This window comes from Ambystoma mexicanum, chromosome 8, assembly GCF_040938575.1.
Source record: "Ambystoma mexicanum isolate Mex_15411 chromosome 8, UKY_AmexF1_1, whole genome shotgun sequence".
Taxonomy (NCBI): Eukaryota; Metazoa; Chordata; class Amphibia; order Caudata; family Ambystomatidae; genus Ambystoma; species Ambystoma mexicanum.
Window position 1 is genome coordinate 1324571122 of NC_090929.1, and position 12911 is coordinate 1324584032.

A 12911-nucleotide genomic window follows, 5' to 3' on the forward strand; every position below is an offset into this window, starting at 1 on the left:
GTGCTACTGCCCCCTTCCTTCACAGATCCCTCCATACCCTCATTGGCATCAACTTGGTCCAAACCAACATCACCCTGTGCCATAGCTCCCTCAACCAACTAAGGCCCCTCTTCATCTTTTTTAACAGTGCCACACCCGCATTGCTAACCAAATCATTCTCCCCTGCTTGCAAAACCAGAGCCGCCAGAACACCATGAAGCTCTCTCATACCCGCCAGCATAGGCAACAGTTGGTCCCACCTGAGATCCCCAACCCCAAACCATCTCAACAATGCCACGTTATAGCTACACCTCAACTGGGTCGCAAAACCCCTTTTTGCTGCATCTTTTCCTGCCCATTTCACTATGGAGTGTCCGCATATCCAGATCTGAGGCAACTCCCCACTCCTCCGTGCCGCATCATAAAAAGAAAAAATATAGTGAGCCTTCTCTCCGACAACCCCTCCTCCAATCCACCCCAAAGCCTTTAGTTACCAAACGGCCCCCTTTTTCTGAATCTCTGATATATCATTTGGCCTTTGCCGACTTCCAGCACCCCAGGGTCTTAACATTCTCCTCAGACAGACCCAGCGTGCTACCTTCTCAAGCCGCACCCATCCTAAAATAATGAGTCCCAAAATCTTCTGCTTTCTCACTCAACGCCAACAGGGCTCTACTGATCACTCCCAAAACCTGAGAAGCTGTCTCCTCTGACCCGTTTTCATGCTGGAAAACCAAACCTTCTCTTTGCTTACATCTTTCCTGCCACAATACACCTGCCCTCACTGGACACAAATCCTTACTATCTCAATCCAGATGCACCCAAAAACACTATGTAACGCTCACCTGATTCCCGTAGAGGCGCCGGTCTTGACTGGGCATATACCGTATCTTCAAAGGTGATGTGTAACACACGGCTGGCTCTTTGGGCTGGACCTCTGTGCACTGTATGTCTGACTCGAAGGGTAAGATGTCTGCAGATAGAAAATATGGGATTAAGGAACTGGGTTATTGAATGTCTCTCTCTTCTTCCCTTTCTCTTCTCCTGTAGAACCCCAAAGGTTAACGCTCTCACCTTAGGTAAGTGAACGCCGTGCTCTCCATCTGCCTCGGGGCAGGGTGCTGTAACCAGTTTCTTCACTGGATAAGGGGAGCAGGCCTCTTGACTTCAGAGGACTGCTGTCCGTCGTTTACTGCACGAACGGTAAGTTTCGAGTAATTCTAATGTCTTTAAAGTCTTTAGTAATGATGTTTCTTGTTTTGCAGGGTTCCGGCGATGGCGGATGACGGGCTGAAGTGAGTTGAAGATGGAGCCCGTGTGATGAATAGAAGCACCTGGAAGCACGTAAGTAAGCGCTTGTTGCCTGCTTCACGATGCGCTCTAACTGTCTTTTTATTTTGCAGGTACAAGTTCGGAGCGGCTGCAGGGTGCCGGAATACCCACTGGGTTAGATGTGGAAAGGAGTAATGGCACGTGAGTATTAAAGTTCCCCAATGTCTTTAAACGCACCTTGTTTTGTCTTTCAGATGCGGGATGCAGCGCCGAAGGCCTCCGGAGCGTGCGAAGAGTTGGTAAGCTTTTGTCTTTCAGATGCCGGAATGCAGTGTGAAGACCTCCGGAGCGCACGAAGAGTAGGTAAGCCTTTGTCTTTCAGATGCCGGAATGCAGCGCGAGGCGTTGGTGACAGCCGATGGACCAGGTAAGTGAAGAGCTGTCACTGAAGACCGTAATGCTAACCTGTTCTTTCTTGTCTTTATAGGTGTTGCTGAAGACTGGATTCAGGATGGTAAGCCTTTTTCCTTAGGCCCAGGATCAGATGCAGAAGACACGATGAGCGTTCTGCTGCAGAGGATGCAGAATAACGCAAAGCAAGATTCATCCATCGGGTGTGGTTTAAATAGCCTCCTGTAGTGCTTAGGTGTCTCCTTCCACAGCCACGCCTAGGTAAGAAAAGAGTTCCTGCTTTCCAGAAGAGTTCCAGTGTTCTGAATCTAGGGAGTGGCTCCTGCCCCACTCAACAGGAAAAGTAGTTCCAAACAGAAGAGGATCAGAGGCTCAACTGGCAGGCAAGTAAGCAGCATGGTCTGCTGCAGGTAAGTCCACCCAAGCATTATGAGCCCGGCACTTCCAGCGCTGGGACTGGGCATATTTATGAGCCTGGTGCCACTGGCGCCAGGACTGGGTCCAAAAGGTCCCAATTGGGACTGGTTGGCACTCGGAACCTGGGTTATGGATCTGCTTCCAAGGGTGTTGGGAAAACCCTGACCAGCGATCATGACAGTACCCCCCCTCAAGGCCCCTCCCAAACCGGGCTTCTCCGGGGGTTTTGGCTTGTCAGGAAATGTTCGGTGAAATCTTTTGATTAGGTGAGGAGCATGGACATATTCAGCAGGTTCCCAGGATCTCTCTTGGGGGCCGTAGCCTTTCCAGTCAATTAGGTAAAATAGTTTAGATTTGGAGATCTTGGAGTCCAGAATGCTTTTGACTTCAAACTCGAGTTCTCCATCAACTAGGATAGGTTTTGGAGATTTAGTTAGTCGGGTTTGAGGTTGCACGGGTTTTAATAGAGAGACGTGGAAGACCGGATGTATCTTCATGTGCGGGGGCAAGTCCAACTTGACCGCTACTGGGTTTACTATGGTAGTGATGGAATAGGGACCAAGGTATCTTGGGTTGAATGTGCGTGGCCCTTTCAGAGGTAGATATTTGGTGGATAACCAGACTTGATCCCCTACTTGATATTGAGGGGCTTCCTTCCGATGTTGATCTGCTCCTTTCTTGTATTGTTCTTTAGCCCTTTGAAGGTGAGAAACAGTTTCCTTAAAGGCTTGGGTGATTGTAGAATGCAGGTAGTCTACTGCTGGTGTTTCAAGATCTTGGAGGGGATCCAACTCCGAGGTTCGAGGGTGACTGCCGTACAAAAGAAAAAACGGGGTTTTCCCAGTTCCCGAATGGACAGAGTTATTGTAGGCATATTCGGCTATCCAAAGGATGTCTTTCCAAGTTTTTTCAGTTTGTTGCAGCATGCAGCGTAAATACTGTTCCAGAGTTTGATTGGTCCTCTCGGTTTGTCCGTCGGTCTGAGGGTGGTGACTGGTCGATAGTCTCACATCAATTTGAGCCGACCGACAGCAACTTCGCCAAAAATGAGAAATAAATTGACTACCTCGATCCGAAATTAGAACCGAAGGAAAACCGTGCAGTCGGACGATGTTTTCGAGAAATTCTCGGGCCAGAGTTGCTGCTGTTGGCAAGCCTTTGAGCGGAATGAAATGCGCCATCTTGGAGAATAAGTCCACGATTACTAGAATCGTATTGTATCCGGAGCATGGAGGTAGATCGGTGATGAAGTCCATAGAAAGCGTATGCCAAGGGCGAGGTGGGATGTCAATAGGGCGTAAGAGGCCTGCTGGTCTTTCCTTTTGACTCTTGTTTTGGGCGCATACTCCACAGGACATTATAAAGTCTCTGATATCTTTTTTCCAAGACGGCCACCAGAAGTAGTGCTTGATCTTTTCTGAGGTCTTGGCCATACCGGGATGTCCTTCCATTAAAGAATCGTGATAACAAGAGATTACTTTTTTCTGTAAATCTGTGCTGGGTAGGTATAATCGTTCTTGAAAATACAATAAGTTGTCCTTTACTGCAAAGTCCTTTCCCTGCAGATGCCAATTCTGTATGTCTGCTGGAGTTACAAGTTGCCTGGCTTTATCCTTAACTTCCTCTATGGATTCTGTGGCGATTACACCCAGAATTCTTTGTTCGGGAATGATTGGTAGAGGTTTAGGGTTGATCAAGTGTTCTTCCACTCCCATCCGAGAAAGGGCATCAGCTTTACCGTTCTTTGTAACAGGTCGATAGGTAATTATGAAGTCAAACTCGGCAAAGAATAATGCCCAACGGAGTTGTCTAGAGGATTGGGCTTTTGCGGTTTTCAAATATTGCAGGTTTCGGTGATCCGTAATCACAGTAATGGTGTGTCGGGCCCCCAGCAGATAATGCCGCCAAGCCTTAAAGGCAGACTTGATAGCCAGAAGTTCCTTGTCAGTAATCGTGTAATTGATTTCAGGAGGCGAGAATTTGCGGGACCAAAATGTCACGGGATGCAACTGATTGGTTACCGGGTCCTTTTGTGATAGAACTGCCCCCATGGCAAGGCTTGAAGCATCAGTTTCCACGATGTAGGGGAGTTCGGGGCGAGGGTGTTTTAAGATTGGTGCAGAGATAAATTTAGTCTTCAAATCCTGGAAAGCTTGTTCCGCCTCGGTAGACCATTCAAAACGTTTGTTTTTCTTTAACAAGGCAGTGATGGGCTGGACTATTCGAGAGAATTCGGGGATAAACCTGCGGTAAAAGTTAGCGAAGCCTAACATGTTTTGCACACCTTTTACGGAGGACGGTGATGGCCATTTGAGAACTGCATCGACCTTCTTTGAATCCATACGCACTCCGCCAGATGATAATATGAATCCCAAGAATTCAACATCAGTCACGTTGAAAACACATTTTTCCAACTTAGCGAAAAGTTTGTGTTGACGCAATCTTTCGAGGACCATTTTCACGTGTTTCCGATGTTCAGATTCCGATGAAGAATAAACGAGGATGTCGTCAATGTAAACAACAACACACACATCTATGAGCTCTCTGAGGACATCGTTCATAAAATATTGAAAGGCGGCCGGGGCATTGCAAAGTCCCAAGGGCATGATCTGATATTCAAATAGCCCATACTTGGTGCGGAAGGCCGTCTTCCATTCATCGCCCTCTTTTACTCATACCAAGTGGTAAGCTCCTCTAAGATCCAGCTTTGTATATATGCATGCTTTTCTGACTTGGTCCAGGAGTTCAGGGATCAAAGGTAACGGATATCTATTCTTAACAGTGATCTGGTTCAGGGAGCGATAATCTATACAAGTTCTAAGGTCTCCTTCCTTTTTTGGAACGAAGAACAAAGCTGAAGAAGCAGGGGACTTGGAAGGACGAATAAACCCATTTGCCAGGTATTGATCCAGGTATTGTCGAAGGTGAAGGTTCTCAGGCTCGGTGAGGGCATAAATTCTACTACAAGGAGGAGTAGATCCAGGTATCAGGTCTATCTGGCAGTCATAAGACCTATGAGGAGGTAGAGAGTTAGCCTGATCCTTCCGGAAAACATCTTGGTATTCTAGGTATTCGGGAGGTAACTGGGGAGTCTCTGAAGAAATTGCTGCCAGTGCAACACCAGGTGGAGGGTGACAAGTAGAGACACATTCTGGAAACTGGACCGTTCTTGCTCGCCAATCGATCAGAGGATTGTGTTTCTCTAACCAAGGTATTCCTAGAATAATCTGAAACTGAGGGGCCTTGATCACATCGAACACGATCTTCTCATGGTGTCCATCTTGACTTACTAGCGTCACCTCTTGAGTGGTATGCGTTACTGGCCCGGAGGCTATCTCCGTACCATCCACCGTAGTAATGACGTCCTTTACAGCCTTGGGACAAAGAGTTAGATTCATCCTCAAAACCATTTCATGATCCACATAATTGCCGATTGCACCGCTGTCGACGTAAGCTTCAATTGCATGTAATCGATCCGGATTATCAGGGCTAATGAGGACCATAGGTATCACAAAATGCGAGGTCAGGGAACTGGTTTTCACGCTCGGCAAGAGGACCTCTATTCTTGTCGGGCGAGGTCGTTTCCCTGCTCAGAGTTTGTAACTTTGGTAACTGCAGCTCCTACTGCCTTCTTGGCAGGTTTCACCGGACAGTCTCGAAGAAAGTGCCCTGAGTTTCTGCAATAGAGGCATAATTGCAACTGTTTTCTCCTTTCCCGCTCCTTTTGTGTTAGAGGACCTTTCAGACCCCCTATTTGCATGGGTTCCCCGGAGTCTACTCCTTTGGAAGGAGTTGGCGGTTTGGAAAATACTCGAGCATCAAACTTGGAACGATCGGCCTTCCTGTTCTGCAGTCTGTGATCTATTTGAACGACTAAGTCTATATAGTCCGAACAATCTTGTGGGGGATTCACTACTTGGGTTAACACATCTTTGAGCTCTCCACGTAGACCTCTATAAAACAGCGTAATCCTTTTGTCCTCAGGCCATTGAGTTTCCACTATCAGTCTGTTGAAAGACGCAATATAAGCCAAAAGGTCTTGATTACCTTGTCGCAACGAAAGAAGCTCATTGTCCAAGGCCTGCCCCTGTGAATGTCTTGCGAACAGTTTTTCCATACTGAGCTGAAAAGCTTGAAAATCATTGAGGACCGGATCATCTTGATTTACTAGTGGGATCGACCAGTCTGCCGCATTGCAACTAAGGTACGAAAGCACGAAAGCTACTTTAGCTTGATCAGTTGGAAAGGCTGCTGGCCGGCATAAGAAATGCAACCGGCACTGATTGATAAATACTGCAAACCTCTTTGGGTCACCAGAAAATCGTTCGGGCGGAGCCAGAGGTACATTCCCAGGTAGGTTGATCTGCACTTGATTCATAGAGGATGTAGAAGGAAGATTTCCCCCAGATGCGGGTAACGGGGTCTGTCTGGCTTGTGACTGTAGCAATTGTCTAGCGAGATCATCTGTTCGCTCCTTGGAAATAATCAGTTCCCTTCTTAGAGCGTTTGTTTCCTGACGGGCTGCATGCACTTCTGCCCTTAGTTCCCCAAGTAACTGGGCTAGCTGGTCGGTATCCGAGGTTTCCATAGCGCCTGGACGGGAGTTTTGTGGTAGGCTTTGCGTTCTGTAACGCTCACCTGATTCCCGTAGAGGCGCCGGTCTTGACTGGGCGTATACCGTATCTTCAAAGGTGATGTGTAACACACGGCTGGCTCTTTGGGCTGGACCTCTGTGCACTGTATGTCTGACTCGAAGGGTAAGATGTCTGCAGATAGAAAATATGGGATTAAGGAACTGGGTTATTGAATGTCTCTCTCTTCTTCCCTTTCTCTTCTCCTGTAGAACCCCAAAGGTTAACACTCTCACCTTAGGTAAGTGAACGCCGTGCTCTCCATCTGCCTCGGGGCAGAGTGCTGTAACCAGTTTCTTCACTGGATAAGGGGAGCAGGCCTCTTGACTTCAGAGGACTGCTGTCCGTCGTTTACTGCACGAACGGTAAGTTTCGAGTAATTCTAATGTCTTTAAAGTCTTTAGTAATGATGTTTCTTGTTTTGCAGGGTTCCGGCGATGGCGGATGACGGGCTGAAGTGAGTTGAAGATGGAGCCCGTGTGATGAATAGAAGCGCCTGGAAGCACGTAAGTAAGCGCTTGTTGCCTGCTTCACGATGCGCTCTAACTGTCTTTTTATTTTGCAGGTACAAGTTCGGAGCGGCTGCAGGGTGCCGGAATACCCACTGGGTTAGATGTGGAAAGGAGTAATGGCACGTGAGTATTAAAGTTCCCCAATGTCTTTAAACGCACCTTGTTTTGTCTTTCAGATGCGGGATGCAGCGCCGAAGGCCTCCGGAGCGTGCGAAGAGTTGGTAAGCTTTTGTCTTTCAGATGCCGGAATGCAGTGTGAAGACCTCCGGAGCGCACGAAGAGTAGGTAAGCCTTTGTCTTTCAGATGCCGGAATGCAGCGCGAGGCGTTGGTGACAGCCGATGGACCAGGTAAGTGAAGAGCTGTCACTGAAGACAGTAATGCTAACCTGTTCTTTCTTGTCTTTATAGGTGTTGCTGAAGACTGGATTCAGGATGGTAAGCCTTTTTCCTTAGGCCCAGGATCAGATGCAGAAGACACGATGAGCGTTCTGCTGCAGAGGATGCAGAATAACGCAAAGCAAGATTCATCCATCGGGTGTGGTTTAAATAGCCTCCTGTAGTGCTTAGGTGTCTCCTTCCACAGCCACGCCTAGGTAAGAAAAGAGTTCCTGCTTTCCAGAAGAGTTCCAGTGTTCTGAATCTAGGGAGTGGCTCCTGCACCACCCAACAGGAAAAGTAGTTCCAAACAGAAGAGGATCAGAGGCTCAACTGGCAGGCAAGTAAGCAGCATGGTCTGCTGCAGGTAAGTCCACCCAAGCATTATGAGCCCGGCGCTTCCAGCGCTGGGACTGGGCATATTTATGAGCCTGGTGCCACTGGCGCCAGGACTGGGTCCAAAAGGTCCCAATTGGGACTGGTTGGCACTCGGAACCTGGGTTATGGATCTGCTTCCAAGGGAGTTGGGAAAACCCTGACCTTTTGGAAGCAGAGATCATGACACACTAGCACTTCTGATCCGTTTTTGAATTACACATTTTTATATCCATGCTGTCATCTGACAGTTGGACACCCTTCCGCAGCAGACCTCATTCACCTCTTCTCGTCGCTAGCAGCTCTGACACCCTCAATAACTTTGGACAACTTCACTGATAGGGCTGCTGAGACTGGCCTCCTGATGTTCTTCCCTTTCCTTTTATTCCCTTGCAAATCCTTCCAACAGCCTACTCACCATTTCACCCCCACTGGGCAGAAAGCCCCAAGGCCACTTACCATAGAAAGCAATGCCAGCCAACGTCCATGATATCATTGCCCTAGACCAACCCTTGTCCACACACCTCAATATACATTTGATCATATTTCCCTTTTTTCTCCTCTGCATCCTCCATACCCTTCAAACTGCACACTGCCCCTTTTAGAAACTCCAACCATGCTCTCCTGTATGTAGCCCACAATGCTGGGGCTAGTGAACCCTCTACTAAATGCAGGGCTCTCAATTGCATAGCTGGCCGAACTCCTCCAGGATCTGGTTCCCTTTCACCTCTGCTTCCAGTGCCAGCCCACGGAATCTCTGCCACTGAAAATTAGATAATGCAACAGAGATGCATTTATCCTTCCCTGGCACATGAGTTTCTCTAAACACCACATTCCACTTTAGACATTGGAATACAACCTCTCTCATTAGTTTGGCTACCCTCTAGTCCATAGCTAACTGTTTGTTCACAATGTTTACAGCTGCTTCATTGTCAAAGTTAAAATTCACTTTTTTATTCTGCAACTCTCTGCCCCACAATTCCAGTGCCACCTGCAATGGGAAAAACTCCAAAAAGGTTATGCTACTCCCCCTCTCTGCCCCTGCTCAGGCCACATTTCTGTGCACCGCCTACACCTCCAGCACACTCCAAATACCCCAGCACCTGCCACATCCAAAGAAAGTGCACTTCCCATGCCAATTCTTCCAAAAACTCAGCCAAACCCTACAATCCTCCTTGACAGCTCCTGAACTCCTCACCCTGTGATGTGGGTACTTCGCACCCGCCATGGAACATGCCATATTCCTCCAAAAAGTGCAAACTGGGGCCACCACCCAACAATCAAAATTGAGATGCCCTACTAACCTCTGCATGTTCACCACCATCAATTTAAGGCATAAAAAACCTTTACTGCCTTGAGTAAAGAAGTATTCCCTTGGCGACCCCTAATTTATGGTGTAAAACAAAATTAACCAAATGCACAATTCGGAATGATTGTGCTAGGCTGTCAGCATGAGTGTTTCTCCAAAACTGTGTGGCTGCTACACATATGTAATTTAAGTAAAAAAGAAAAGGTTTAGAGAAAGTACTCACATGTGCCAACCTTATTAAAAAAATTGTTCAAAGGTGAGTCGGTTATGTCTTTTTATTTTTCACAATTGGTAAAAGAATGTACAAACAAAAAGTATTCCAATTCGGTGTTGACTTCACACCATTTCTTTTTATATTTCTCAATTTGTTTGTATCCACATAAAGTGCTCACAGATCCTTAGTTTAAACAAATGTGAAATTTCCACGTGAATTGTTAAATCCTTAATTCAACTTAATATGAGGTGTTTCATCCACACCTTTTGCATAGTAGCTCTTCAAAAAAATGGTTTGTATTATCCTTAGTTTAAGATGATTTTACTGCGTCTCTCAACATGTGTTGCCCCATTGTTACTAACAATGGTTCATCAGGAGAGGAAATGTATTTCTAAAAGAAAGAAAACACCAAAAAATTGCATTTTAAAAGTGATGTTAAATCGCATATGTTAGAGTTAACTGTTTAATTTCATACCCAAAATCATTTTTAAATGTTTGCCATGACTCACCCAATTTAAGATTTTAGCATTCATCCAACTTATTTTGACAGGTTCAAATGGAAGAACAATTAAGCTTGATGGTTATATTTTTATAGAGTTTGCCTTTTATCCCGATTTATGGATAAAGTCCAATGTTGTAACTGGAGGGAAGAAGGTAAAGAAAAAACAACAAAAAAGAAAAGGTATTTCCTGTTAGAGTGCTTGGAGAAAGGGTGCCGGTTTAAATATTAATTACCTAACACTACTTAGTTTTTTAATGTTCTGCAAAATGTAGTGCTCTTACCTTGTTTCTTCTTTAATCAATGATCCTCTGCCATGATAAGCATCCGATTCAATGGATGGCTTTCTTTGGCTTTTTCCTGCTATTACCGCAATCGTGCCTCGTTGACGTCATCACACCACGTCCACGTGATTTAACGTGACGTGATGACGTCATCGCACATGTTTTTATGTGCTGGCGCCCATTTTAAATTAGTAAATTTACCACTTAACTCAAGCCTTCCTGAAAATTGACTGTGTTACTTCCAGATAGTATTGATTATTTTTGTTCTTATTACAAGTTGGTCATTTAGCCTGGAAGTTGTTCTGCTTTGTTAATTTGATGTAAAATAAACATCAAAAAAACGAAAGGTTACTTTTCTAATGATTTGTTTTGTAGCTGGTTCACTAGTGTTTCTCTGTTAATATTTTTGCATAGACATGTAATATGTGAACTAATTCTGTTTTTTATTAACTTATGTTAAACTATCATAGTATGTTTTTGCAAAACATGGTTTTTAAGCTGGCTTAGGATTCCTGTTGATCTTTAAGTAAAAAAGCTTCAAATCATATATACTAGACAAATCAATTCCAAATTCAACATTCATGTGTGAAAAACAGTTAGTATAGACCAATCAAAAATAATAAATAATTGTTTAAAGCCAGTTATACATTTCCGTGTCACAATTTAAACCTGTGACACAGGTATCCATGATACAAATCCATTTGCATTCATTTTTCCGCAATAAATCCTCCTCACTTTCTCCAGGCCAAACATTCTCAAATTAGAAATGTCAAAATCTGGTTGATGTGTGATAATATATACTGAGATGGGGGATCTTAGATCTTTGTTTCTGATTGCTCTTATATGTTCAAACATTCTTATTTTTAATTTCCTTATGGTACTCCCTATGTATGGCTTCCCACAGGTACATTCAATCCCATAGATAACATAAGTAGAGTTACAGTTAATCATCTGATTGATATGTTTAGTTTTTCCATTCGGTAGAACAATATCCTTTTTGAGGCATGCTATCAACTTCCCTAGCAACTCTACAAGTCTGCTCAACTTGTTGTCCGGCAAGCGTGAGGTTATGGCCACTGAATCCAGCTCCATTCCCAGAAAAGTCAAAACCACCATGGCCCCTCAGTCTTATCCTCCACCAGTGGCACTCCCAACTCAGGCCACAATGACTGAAAAACCTCGAGCATCCGCTGGCATTCCTGATCTTTGCCCACCCCACTGATGAACACAAAATCATCCACGTAATGCACAACTCCATCAAACCAGAATTGTAAGTAAAAACCCACTGAAGAAAAGAGCTAAAATGCTGAAACAATGCACATGAAACTGCGCAGCAGATCAGTAACACTTTGTCACAATTAATCTGACCCTCAAACTGCATTCCCAGCAACCAAAAATCCTCCAGATGCACTGATAACAAACGAAAGCCACTTTGATATCACGCTTGACCATGAAAGCACCACACCCTTCCTTACTCACCACACCCACTGCCTGATCCACACTTGCATAGGACACCCCACAATCCTCGCCCTGGCCCACGCTCCCTAACTCTGTCTCCTGTCACAAAACATTGTGTAACAGGATGCCGTCCTGCGCATCTTCTGCACTCATGTCTAAATTTGCAGACTGGTCTAGAGCAGCCCACTTTCTTAAAGGCCCAGAATGCTGCTGATGACTGACCCCTGCCTCCTCCGCTCGACCCATCGAAAGTGGGGTGACCAGTAAAGAGCCGGTAAGGCACAGGTAAATGGCTTGCTATATGCAGTGTTGGGGCTGAACGCGTACGCGCCATCCACTATAACCATAAATCCATATCGATCTCTCGCCAATACCGCCTGCTTGTCCTCACCCATCCTTGCCCTGAATTCTTGATCAGAAATCTGGCTTCCGCCCATGACATGGCACAGAAACAGCTCTCCTTGGCCACAAGAAGCAAATGGATGACCTTAGAGACATAGTCAAACCGGCACTGCTCTTGCTTCTTGATTTATCTGCTGCGTTCAACTTGGTCGATCACAACACCCTCTGCCACCATCTCGCATCTGCTGCCAACTTCTCCCCCAAAGCCTGTGAATGGATTACCTCCTTTCTCCAAGAAAGGGCTATGAAAGTCTTCTCTGAACCAGCCTCTGCCACCCCCAGCCTCATCAAATATGGAGTCCCACAAGGGTCATGTATAGCGCCAACGCTATATAACCTCTTTACTAGACCTCCATGGGCATCTCACACACTAATTATGCAGATGACACACAGGTGCTAATCCCACTCACGGGTGACTACAAGACAGACATGTCTAATCTCACTACCATCTACTCGACCATCCAATCCTGGATGGCGGACAACTGGCTATGCCTCAATAGCGAAAAAACGGAAACCCTACTTAATGGCTCACCCACCACCTTCGGTAACCTCGGTCAGGACTACTCCTCAGTCACCATTGACAACACACCTATTAAGGTATCTAACAACATCAAAACACTTGGCGTCTACCTAGACTCGAACCTCTCCATGGACAGACAAGTGAATTCTATTGCCACCTCATCAGCCTACTAAGCCAAAATTATTAACGCAGCCAGACCCTTCCTTTCACGTCAGAATTGCCCTACCATTGCCAGGGCCATAATTGGCTCCA